Source organism: Argiope bruennichi, chromosome 8, assembly GCF_947563725.1.
Source record: "Argiope bruennichi chromosome 8, qqArgBrue1.1, whole genome shotgun sequence".
Taxonomy (NCBI): Eukaryota; Metazoa; Arthropoda; class Arachnida; order Araneae; family Araneidae; genus Argiope; species Argiope bruennichi.
In genome coordinates this window covers 117,183,293-117,195,990 of record NC_079158.1, presented here as the reverse complement: position 1 = coordinate 117,195,990, position 12,698 = coordinate 117,183,293, and the positions used below count along the sequence as shown (strand labels likewise).

General features: G+C 32.5%; 1 long non-coding RNA gene across 1 annotated transcript in view; it reads left to right on the top strand.

Moving 5' to 3' along the window:
- The window catches only part of LOC129980511 (uncharacterized), a 33,461-nt gene extending 25,254 nt beyond the window's left edge, over window positions 1–8,207 (top strand). Inside the window, exon 3 of the long non-coding RNA XR_008785243.1 lies at window positions 8,053–8,207. This is a non-coding gene — a long non-coding RNA (uncharacterized LOC129980511). The remainder of the gene's footprint in view (window positions 1–8,052) is intronic.
- The last annotated feature ends 4,491 nt before the right edge of the window (window positions 8,208–12,698 follow it).

Sequence of the window (12,698 nt, the reverse complement as noted above, 5' to 3'; positions counted from 1 at the left end):
CATCATCGCCAATTCACTATCAAGAATAGACGTATTGCATCTTCCATCAGTTCTTGATTATGAAACTATATCTACGGCGCAGAAAAGAGACAAGAAGTTAAAGGAAATTCTTGCTTCACTGAACTCCTCTCTAAAGTTAGAAAAAGTTCCTGCATTTGGTTCCAGCTGCTACATTATTTGTGACTGTTCCACAAAGAGAAAGAAGCCTTTCATATCAGAAACATTCAGGAGAACTGTTTTCAATAATGTTCATGATCTTGCACATCCTGGAATGAAGGCTACCACCAAAATATTGACATCGAAGTTTGTACGGCCACCGATAAATAAGGACGCAAGAACTTGGACTGTCTACAGTGTCAAAAGTCCAAAGGTATACAGCATGTATAAAGTTCTTTTCAACAATATCACAGTGTCAATAAATGTTTTACAGAAATCAATTTAGATATCATTGGCCCCATGTCATCATCTGAAGGATTTTGATATTGTTTAACAATCGTAGACCGATACAGTAGTTGATCAGAAGCAATTCTATTGAAGGATATTCGAGCAGAAACAATAGCAGACAACTTATTAAAAGGCTGGATTTCACGTTTTGGAATTCCATTAATCATTACCACCGATCAAAGTAGGCAGTTTGAAGCACAACTGTTTCAAGAACTGACAAAATTAATAGGATTTAAATGAAATAGAACTACATCATACCATTACAGGCAAATGGGTGTATAGAACACTAGCATCGTACACTTAAAATAAGCATAATGTGTCACGCAAACGAAAGTTGGACTAGATCGTTTCCGCTAATATTACTCGGAGAGCTGATTTCCAATCTACTCGAGCAGAACTTCTTTATGGTGAAGCATTCGTTTACCATACGTTTTCTTTGAGCATACCAAGTCTCAACACCAATCAGTTATTCTGAAAAGGCTTAAGGCTACCATTGAAGATGTTAAACATATTCCATTTTCATACCACTGCAAACAGAAACCTATTATCTTCAAAGTTGTTCTCATGTGTCGTCCACACTGCCAGCGTTCGTCAGAACCTGCAACCACTATACCATGGACCCTATTAGGTTATTAATCGAACTGACAAAGTTTTCACATTTCTTAACGTTAATATTTAATAATGTTAATAAACGTTTTAACGTTAATAAACGATAAAAAGCAAAGAAACTGAAACCATGTTTCTCCAACAATGTTTCTGAGACGACACCGCACCCAAAATGACGTAAAGTCAAATTGATAACCCCCCCCCTCCCAAAAAAAAATGGTTAAAAAAAATATCACGTTTGCACCATTACCCACTGCTCCCTCAACCAACCTGACAAAGACGAGGTCACGAAATTCGTTTACCGGCACGTTATCAGCGAGATACATTTTTGTCACAGTATCTCACATAGACGGGGGGACTAGTTGTGGTTGGAATTCATCGTACTGGACAAAATCAGATTTGAATGTCAGAGACAACTCAACTTTTGTTTCGAATCTTGTGTAGTCAGTTTATTTTTTTACTGCATAATATTGTTATTGAGGCGCATCAGCTGTGAATCCAAATATGTCTGCATATAAATAGTTATGTATATGAGTGATTGTGTTGTGAATAAGGATAATATTTTTCTAAATCGTCTCATCAAAATGGATACGTACACAACACATCACCTCCATAAGCCAATTTAATCCTTAACCACGTGCTATTGGCACATAAAATCAATAGATCAACATTACATCTTTGGCGACTTTTTTTGGCGATAAATCACTTTAATGCGGTTATTGCAAGTATTCATACTTCAGTTAAAAATATAATAGTTGTCTTTTTTTTTCTTTCTCATATGCGTAATACAGAGAAAGTATAGTAATCTCAAAAAATTTAAACTCGAAATTTTGACAAATCTCCGCGTTTTAGAACTCCCTGAGTTCGAAAAACACATTTTTTGAAATTGTCTGTATGTGTGTCTGTGTCTAAAATAATTCAAAAATGTGTTGAACTAAACGGTTGAAATTTGGTATATGGTCTTTACACTACATTTGCAGATTTCTATCAAATTTTAAATAAAATATGTTCATAGGAAGTCCATCTGTCTGGCTGTTCGAATATAAGTTAATACAAAACGAAGAGAGCTAGATTTAGAGAGAGATATAGAGAAGATTTGGTATATAAATTTAACATCTGTATTGCAAACACTTGTCAAATTTTCAGCCAAATGAAACAACGGGTTGATTTTCTATCGGTTTGTGCTTTCAGAAACATGTAAAGGCGATATCTCAAAAACCCAATGGCTTAAATATATCAAATGAAGTATGGAATTTTGCGACAACAAGTGGAGTTTTGTGTCAAATCTTTGTTTCAATCGGTTTAGAAAATTGTGTCTAAAGCACAAATTCGATTTTCGGATACTTTTAACGCATATCAGGAGATTAATCACCAAATAACTCGCCTCAGAGTGGCGGAATAGATCCAATAAAACTGTTGAATTCACGCCAGAAGTTAACATTTCGTAACTATTGTACGCCAATGTCATGCAAGATATTCTCTGGCGTGACAAGTTTATTAAAGAGTATGCGAGAAAGTTTTGGAGAGAAAACTCTCAATGGTTGATTATATCAATTTAATAGTTGTACAAATTTTTTTACACAGCATATTATCAGTAATGCAGTAAATATCAAACCGAAATGCCATTAAATAAACAAAGCTCCAATAGAACAAAGTTCATTAAAAATAATTTCATTAAAATAGCAAAATTTATTTTATTGCACAATATTTGCAATATTACTCTGCATGTCATGAATATTGCAAAATATACTTCAAAATTTGAGCAGCAGCTTATTTACAAAAATGTAATAAGCTGCTTTTGAGCAGCAGTTATTTTTACAAAGATGCACTGTGCACATGAAATAAAATCATTGATTAAAGTCACAAATCATTATCAGCGTTCAGTGAAACAGAGTGTGCTCAAATTGCTTATTTTTTCAACATTTTCTGGTTGATTTTCTGAATTTCTCGTGATGGAATCGTCAGTATAAAATGTAAATGCTGGCATTTTCTTTATGGAATTCGAAATTCAAAAACAATTTACTCGATTTTCCTAGAGAAATTCGAAGGAAACAAATACGCATACGTAGAGGTATCTTCACTTATTCGCAAGATCTGTATTAGTTTTCCTACAGATCGTTTACTATGTATCTTCCAGGAAGGATAACATCCTAGAATTGTGAAAGATTAGATGTCACAGGAACTGTGAAAGATAAAATGAAATAAATTGTTATTCATTATTCAGCTCATTTAAATATAGTGAAAGAAGATTCCATGACTACGAGCATAATAAAAAGCTGATGCTCTTGATAAATATTCAAATGAAACAATAAAGGGATGAAATGACTCATAGGAATTCAGAGGTATATAGATGTCTGTAGAAAAAAAAATATCTACTATTATTTTTAACTGAATGAATTCGATATTCTTTTGACAGTAATAATAAATTAAAATATCAATTTAAGCCAGCTACAATTTTCTTTCAGAATCAAGCAATTATATCAGTTGTGTTTTTCTAGAAACCTCGTGAATTAAAAATTATTCTTATTGTCGCTTACATGATTTAATTTAAACCTCTCAACTTAAAAATTTCTTATAAAAAACGCAAACGATAATTTAAGCAAATTCTTTCAGAACTCTTTTTTTTTTTGTAAATATTAGTTTTATTATAATTCTTTTCTTACAACTGTGAGCGGTATTTTGTCACAAAAAAGAATTTGTCTAGATCCATATCAATCTTACTGATTGAAAGAATCTGATGTTCCAGCATTTTGGTAATTAGAATTTTATTTATAATATTTTATTGATACTAAAGGCTGATGCAACACGTATTTCTAATCGGACATTTATTTGCATGACATTGATATTAACAAAGGCATCATGAAGATATTTTCTTTTAAAAATCAGTTCTTTCACAAATTTCTTTGTTTCTTTCACAAATTTCAGTTTGTTTCTTTTAAAAATTTCTGCATACATTGTATATTTTAAGTAATCAGGAAAAGCCAAAGAGTCAGACTGCCAAGAGTCTGCTACTCTTTCGATTTCGGCAGTTTTTGTTTCATATGGAAGCTCATGACCTTCAACAATGTCATCAATAGTCGCTTGGTCTCTGCACTTTCTATTTAAGAGAGATGTTTCAAAAACATTACTTATATGTACATTCTCTATAGAAGAACGCTGTGACAAATGCTCCTAACACTATAATTACTGTGTCGATTTCTAAAATTTTTATTTTATATGAAAACTTTTGACCACTAGATACGCCATTATTGATCTCTTGCCGCCCTCAAGATTTATGAGAAATTTCTAAATAAAATCCTCCAATGGTAGTAACTGGACAGATTTCGCGAATTTGCAGAAACTGGTGTCTAATCAGAATGGTCTATATTTATTCCTTGTTTATTTAAAAATATTATTATTGTGGTAAATTAACTCCACGACAGGACTCTCTGCATTGTTCGGTGATAGCCAGCAGTCAGATGGCAGAGTTCAGAGTTCATCAGAGAAGAGAGGAGAGACGGACGTCAGCCGAGAAGGGTGCGACCGAAAAAGACATGATCCTCTGAGAAAGTCTGAAACTGGAATTCTTGCGTAGAAGAATTCCTCTGCAAACGCCCAATATACCACGCGTAGGTGGGGAAGATCCTTTGAACAACATCAACTGTCCATCTTCATATAATATAAATTCCTTCTTCATCATTGAATTCTCACTTGTAAAAATCATCATAATCATCCTTTGTTAATCAAGAAATAAAACGATAAAGCTAATCCAAGTGGATTGATGTATTAAAACCCATCACGCCCACATTATTTTTTATTGTAATATAATATAGTGCGTTAAAGTTGGTTGTTACGGCTAGATTAATGCTATTAATATGGTTGGCGAAAAGTTGGTCACTGAAAGCGGCTAGTCTGTGTATTTAAAATAATCTGGAAAACTCTAAAAAATCCCAGCTCCAACCACTAATCTAATTTCGCCAATATGGTCTTCGGTTTATACCGTCTTCCATCTACGAGAGAAAATTCAAAAATACTTGATGTGAATTTTGTATTTTTACTAAATCTATCGTGCCATCCTTGGCGAGTTTTTCGGCTATTAATCCCTGGCATGCCGTTAATAGTATCCAAAAAACGAATTTGCGCTTTAGACACGTTTTTCTCAACCGACTGAAACAAATATTTAACTTGAAACTGCACTTGTAATCGCTAAATCATGTGCGAAATTTGATATATTTAAGACACTGCGTTTTTGAACTGTCACGTTTACATGTTTCTGAAAGAACATACTAATAGACAATCAACCCTTTGTTGGATTTGGTTCAAAATGTGACGGTGTTTTCACTATAGATGTTAAATCTATATACTGAATCTCATCTATCTAGCTCCCTTCGTTTTGTAGCTATCGTGTTAACATATATTCAAACAGGCGGAAAGCTATCCTTCCTCTGAGCTGAGTTTACTCCAAATTTGATAGAAATCTTCAAATTTGATGTAAAGGCCATACACTGAATTTCAACAGTCTAGCTCAACGCGCTTTTGAGTTATCTTGGTTACGGGCAGTTTCTAAAAATGTGTTTTTCGAACTCAGGAGGTCTAAAAGATAAAGATCTCGAGTTCTAATCTTTAATGATTATTATACTTTCTCTGTACTACGTATACGAGAAAGTAAAAATTCATATTTGTATCTTTTATTGCATTTTTATAAAAAGGAACTTGGATTTGTACCATTTACCAATATCAGTAATATAGATCTTACTTAAAACAAATTAAAAACATGAGTTGTAGCGGTGTTTTTCTGTTCTTTTCTCTTTTTTTTTTTTTTGCCCACAAACTGATTAGGTTGGACCACAAACAATTTGAATGAATCAATCAAAAATATGCATAGTATTTAATTCTGCAAATAAAAATATGAAAATGAGATGGACATATTACACTCACTTAATGATTGCTTTCACTTACTTTAATCTTGAAGTGAAAAGTAGTCATTAAAATGAATTGATGCTGAAGTTTGATAAAGTGTATTATTCCTCTAATGATCAGCCACTCATGCTACACAACGATTTATCTTACTTCAGATGAAAGCGTTAATGAGCCTTGTGCTCAAAAAAATCTAAACCACACAAAAAGCTTTTTTTTTTTTTTTTTTTTTTTTTTTTTTTTTTTTTTTTACTATTGAAAGAGTACAAAACATTTTCCAAGCATATCCGAACAAACTCTAGACGAGTGAGATTAAGAGATTCTAAAGATTATTGCATGTTTTTGGGTGTTCTATTTTCAAAATAAGTGGTCAAACAGTGATTCTAAGTGCCTTTAATTGTCCTACAACTCCTTATAGCTACTAAACAAAAACGCAGAAGCGCAACAGAATGTCTTTGCTTCTTCAACTGGCACCAAAAAATCTTTTTTTGTTTAAGTGTCAGTAAAAAAAAATTTAAACATATATATTTAACTAATATGAAAGGTACCTCACCAAAATTTCCCACTTACGCCCTAATAAAGGTGAATTTGTGTTTTAAATACGTTTCTACCAGCCTATTGAAACCAAAATTTGAAACATAACTACAACTGTAGTCACAAATCATATACTAAATTTGATACATTTGGAAAGTACAGACCGACAGACGTTCAACTTCTTGTTGGAGTTGGATCAAAATTTGGAAGGTGTTTACAATATAAATGTTAAATCTGTGTACCGATTTTAATCCATCTAGTTCCCTTCATTTTGTAGTTAAAGCGTTAACGAGACAGACGGACTTCCTGTTCATAAGTTTTGCTCAGAATTTGATAGAAATCTAGAAATTTGATTTAAAGAACATATACCAAATTTATCCTGTCTAGCTCAAAGCGTTTTTCAGTTATTTTTGTCACAGACAGATAGACATTTTCCAAAAAATGTGTTTTTTGAACACAGGGAGGCCTAAAATGGGAAGAGTCGACAAAATCTCTCGACGAATTCTCGAATTTTTTGACGATTACAATACTTTCTTTATACTTCATATACGAGATAGTAAAAAGCTTTAAAATTACAAAAATATTTTTAAATTTTTCAAACATGCATAAATACTTTGCGTCGTTTATTAGGCATTTTAATATTAAAAAAGCGAATGTCTTTATATCTTGAATACATTTCAAAAACAGATGCCCTCATTTAGTATTATGAATTCTAAGCTTTAAGTGTTCATAACTTAACAACTATTTATTAAAAATTTAAATTTTAATTAAATTTTATCTTGAAAAATTGAATATACATCCGATAGAGGGTTCTGTTATTTGAAAGAATTTGAATTTGTGTAAATATAATTATGAGGAAAAAGGAATGAAAATGTTTGTACATAAATACAGCTTTTTTGCAACAATAAGCATTTACAATTTTAATGCCAGATAATTAGTTCCTAAATAACAAAAAGAATTACGCTATTTTTTTGACGAATTATATGACACGAAATTTTAAAACAGTAGTTGTCATTTTTGTTTATTAAAATTCCTAGAAAAATAGATGTTTTACTCTGCAACTTTTCTTCTCTCCGTAAACTAACAGATGACGGCAAATTTTCTAATCTTGAAAAGCGGCTTTACTTCAAAGTAAAATGTTTCGTCAATATTTACAAACTTTGTCCGGAGAGCGTGTTATACTTTTCCGATTCGCATAAACATAACATAATGATATAGATAAGAAATAAAATTGTTTTGCTACGAAAGATCGATAACAGATGAGTCAAGATATTAAAAATGTTACTTATCATTTAGATGTTTAAATTAATACTAGCCGCCTTTGGCGAGAAGTTTGATTCCTCAGATTATTGATGTTTTAGATAATAAAGCGATTAATATGGAATATAATTTTTTTAAAAAAAATTATCGTATTATTTGATAGGGCTGAATGACATGAATGTAATTAAATCAGCCAAATACAAATTATAGGGGTACAAATTGAAAAGTGTATATTCAATGAAATAAAAACAAAAACCTTATTTCAGAAATATCCAAAGAATGTAATCTCTCTATATATATTTCTTTTTTCAGTTTTTCAGATTCTTTCTCAGTTGACGAGGACGTCAAGTTTATCAGGACGGCCGATTGTGGTGTACGGAGCGTCATCACTCAACAGAAAATAAGAAGCTATCTGATTCCCGCCATTAAAACTGTATTCAGTGCTGTAATAGCGTTTATCCATGTAAAAGCTGCCCAGCCGTTCGTCCAGTTCATTAAATTCGTTTATGTGAAATTAGTGTGTGATTCTTGTCATATGAGCCATCTCTAAGCATTCATCTCAACCGGGCTTTCCCCTGGGGCCCGTGAGAGATATTTGATTTGATATATAATCCGGTTAGTAGAGGCGTGTTTTTCGAGCCAGAGATAATATGTCTCTCTACACACACACACACATATATATTATACCGGTGTAATTTTTTTAAACTTTCATTTTTAATTTTTCTTGCTGGGAAACAAAGTTTTGGAGCTCGACCGATTTTGATATGAAAAAAACCATCGTTTTTCTAAATATCGACGCATGCTGATAGTCTGGTAATTGTTTAAAACTGGTTAATGACTTAAATTAATTAAGACAATTCGTAAGAATTCAGAAAATAAATGATTTGGAAATCAAGTTGTAACTTTAGTTGGCGATAAATCGCCAAATGTGACAACCTTCTGCATTATTTTCTAATAACCCTAAAAGCGAAAAATTGATGCCTCAAAAGAGAATTATAAAGAGAATATACTTTAAATTTAAAGAATTAAAAAGAATATACTTTAGCGAAAACTTGAGTATTTATAAGTTATATCAGAAAAATAATGTGATATCGAACAAGAAAATTAAATTCTTTGCTTGCAGTTGTGTGCACGATATTCAGTTTTCCGAAGGAATGGTGCAATGCAACAAGGAGGAATGCTTTGAAATGTTATGATTTATACTGCATTTAATTGTAATGCTGGTTTAGCTGCAAAAGAATACAGCAATCATTTTTCCGATCCCTGATATCTTGATAAGAAATGGATCTGCAGTATGTTATAATAAAAATAAAGGAATTGAAATTCTCTCATTTCTCAAATTATCCTCATGCTAGATATTGTAAGAAAAGGCAGTTTTATATTCAACAATACAAATATCAAGAATACTTCCATATAATTACTGGTATTTATATAAGCTCATATTTTATTTGTAACTGGCAAAAGCAGGATTGTTTTATATTTATTATTATTGGAGAGAGAATGTCTACGACGGAATGGCAACATTTAGATGTTTTTTTTTTTATAAAAAGTAATAATGTAGAACGCATGTTACGATATGTAAGTTATTTAATAAACTTTAAGTTTTCAGGGGGTTTTTTTTGAAGGAAAAAAAAAAACGACTTATGAATAATTTAATTAAATATCTAAAATGCTGTATATGTTTTACAAGAAATAAAATACATACAGCATTTATGAGCTCCACGCATAGCTTCAATATTTTATAAAAAACAAAATTAGTTGAATCGGAGTAGTGATAATGGCTGGTTCTTTTGATATTTCTCATTATTTTAAATGTACAAATATTCACTAGAAAGACATCTTTAAATTCGTTAATACTTCGCAGTAATTTCCATGGCCAAGACGATAATTTTGAAATTTTGTTTATCCATGATAAAAGTCCAACTTGAAATATTCCCTGTCGTGAAATCAAAGGCAAAAAAAAAATCGCTCTCAGGCTTTATGTACAAAAAAGGGGGGGGGGGGGGCTATCGTTTGAGAAGTGGAACTATAGAAAATTCCAGAGTTTTCAATTCTATGGGGATTTGTAATATTATCAGTACTGCCAGATCGATACCGACAGTTCAATTTATAAAGAAGCGTGAGTAAAAATCAAGTAAGCGTGAGTAAACCTGCACGATTCAGAAGTTCGCGTTTTTATTTTTAAGCGGGGAAAAAATGAAATTCCATAGAAAAAGCTAAATCTTATTTATTACATTGATGTTTTTGAGACCATATTCAAAATTCGAAACTTAGTCTACAACTCAAAAATGGTAAACACAGAACAAATCATTTTCTTGATCCGCAGGCGTGGATGGAATGTCAGGATCATTAAAGTCAGACATCCATACCATGACGATGGAGCGGTTGCAAGTCTTGGTTTTAGAGTGTACCTTGTTCGAAAATAAACACAGTATAGACGGACTTGTTGCACTCAATCGCCGCCAATGTCTTCCCCGCTGGAAGCTTATCGTTTCAGGATATCGTGCAGTCATCATATCATAGTTCATAATTGCGAGTTCCATTTCAAAATAGACCTAGTAGTGCTTTAAAATGGGACGTTAACTTAGCTAAACTAAATCACATTACTGGAGTGGAAACACACCAAAATTGATAATCAAAGAGAAAAATCATTTAAAATTGGCATGACATAGACTGGAAGATTCTATATCCATCTCGTGCCCTTTCGATCTAAGGCTAGTCAATGCCAGCAGAGATATGAAACGCATTTTAATAAGTTGTACATCGAGAGCTAAAAGGAATGCTGGAGTGATTGTAAATAACAGGCTTTATGCTTAAATAAGAAAAGCACGATCAGATTCGTTACACTTTTTCTGTATAAGGCCAAGACCTTTGATAAAATTTGACACCACAGCTTACTTTTTAAACTTGATTCGATTTTTGGAACTTCCGAGTAAATGATTCAAATTTTACACTCGTACTTATTTTCTTGTAATGTCATAATGCGAGTCAACAATATAATTTCCTTCTCCAGATCGATCCCAAGTGGCTGTGCACAGAGAAGTTTCCTCTCTTCAACTTTGTTCAATATTTATGCCAATGCCATCTCTAAAACTGAAAATAAGTTATTTAGCAATATTTGCAGACGATACCGTAGTTCTCATTCAATATAAAAATCCAGCTACAGTCATTGAAACCATCCAGCACTATGCAACCATATTACAGCTTCGGGCTTATCGACTAGAAGATAAAAGTCAAGCCAAACAAATGTGCATACCCCCTCCCAATCTCAGTCCTATCCAACCCATCCCCAGGGTTAATAAATATAAATATTAGGACTAGTTCCTGACACAAAATTAATCTTTAATAGTGACTTTAAAGAGGTCCTTATCAAAGCTACATTTACAAAACTACGATGGAGTAAACTATGGATTAAATTCAAGCTTCTGTTCTCTAAGTCAATTATAAGACCTGTCATAATGTACAGTTCTCAGATATTGGGAACCACCTCTGCCAGTAATATTAAGAAATCACAAGTTTTTCAAAACAAACCATTGATAGAGATTGTAAATGCTCCCTGGTATAGAAGAAATAAAGTAATACACAACCTTCAAATTGAGCCAATTTCAAAGCTTAAAAAATAAAAAAACTTCAAAAAATTACCCCAGATTCACAATGAGTTGCTATGAAAACCAGTATATGTTTCTGCTGCACTCAGCTCTAGGAAGAAAGCTAGAGTTGTAACTGATATTGTTTATCCTATCTTTAAAAAGATCGAAAATCCACTGAAGCATTGGTAATCAGTTACTTTCCGTTTCGAATCTCTGTAATTATGATGTTCTATGTACTTGGAATTTCTAAGAATATTTCAACCTTTTTAAAATAGTTAGAAAAATTATTGAAATCAGTCTTACAATAGTAAGGCATGAACAACATAAATCCATTAAATCTATCTTTCCCTAATAGCTTTTATAATATTTTAATAGGAAATTAATTTTTTAAAATGCATGGAACCAAAGTTTAAATTTATGCACCAAATCTTTTGAACTGAATCCAAGTCGAGCAAAAACAAGCGGAACGGCCACCATCCTTTTCTCGAAGCAGTTCAGGCCATTTTAGACTCTCTATAACTTCGTTGTGGATAAAACTCGAAGCCTGAATTTTTGGTAACCAAGCAGGCATTATATAAACACGGTATATTTCAAATTTCATTAAATTTGAACCAGTAGTTTAAGAATTATAACTAGTCAAAGTTTGGGAATTCTGTCACTGACTGACTGATTGACCGATCATCAAAACTCTAAGGCACTTCTAACAGACATAGAAGCTTCAAATTTAGAATACAGTTAGTGTTTAGTGTATAAATCAAAGAAAAACTAAAATATGCGTGTAATAATGGATGGATCGATAAATTTCTCGAAGTTTCGAGTATTATCCATTTTGTCGGCAAATTCGTCGCCAAGCTTCTGGGATCACTGACTCGGCATCCGACAGCATCCAATACAGATTACTGTTAAACGGTCTTTCTTATGATGACACTATTCTTGCTGGGAAGCAAATTTACAGGTTTGTAACAATATCTAATTTGAAATAATTCAATTTGAAGCTGTGGAAGCTGCAAACGCAATGGGTGACTTGCAGAGAATCACTCTGGTAGAAGAAGAGCAAACTGATCTTCAAAGTGTGATCGCAAAACTTAATGCCGATCAAAAAAGAGTCTTCGATATAATCACAAATAAAATGGACACAACTGATAATAACGCTGAAGTTATACGCTGTTTTATGAGTGGAACTGGTGGTAGTGCAAAGAGCTTTTTAATAAAAACTCTTGAAAGTTTGGGTTAAGACGTATTTAAACAAAAAAGGGGCAGTTAGTGCTCCAACAGGAATAGCTGCATTCAATCTGAATGGATTGACTATGCATAGACTATTGCAGCTGCTTGTAGAATACAAGCAAACACCGAAGTACAAGTCACTTT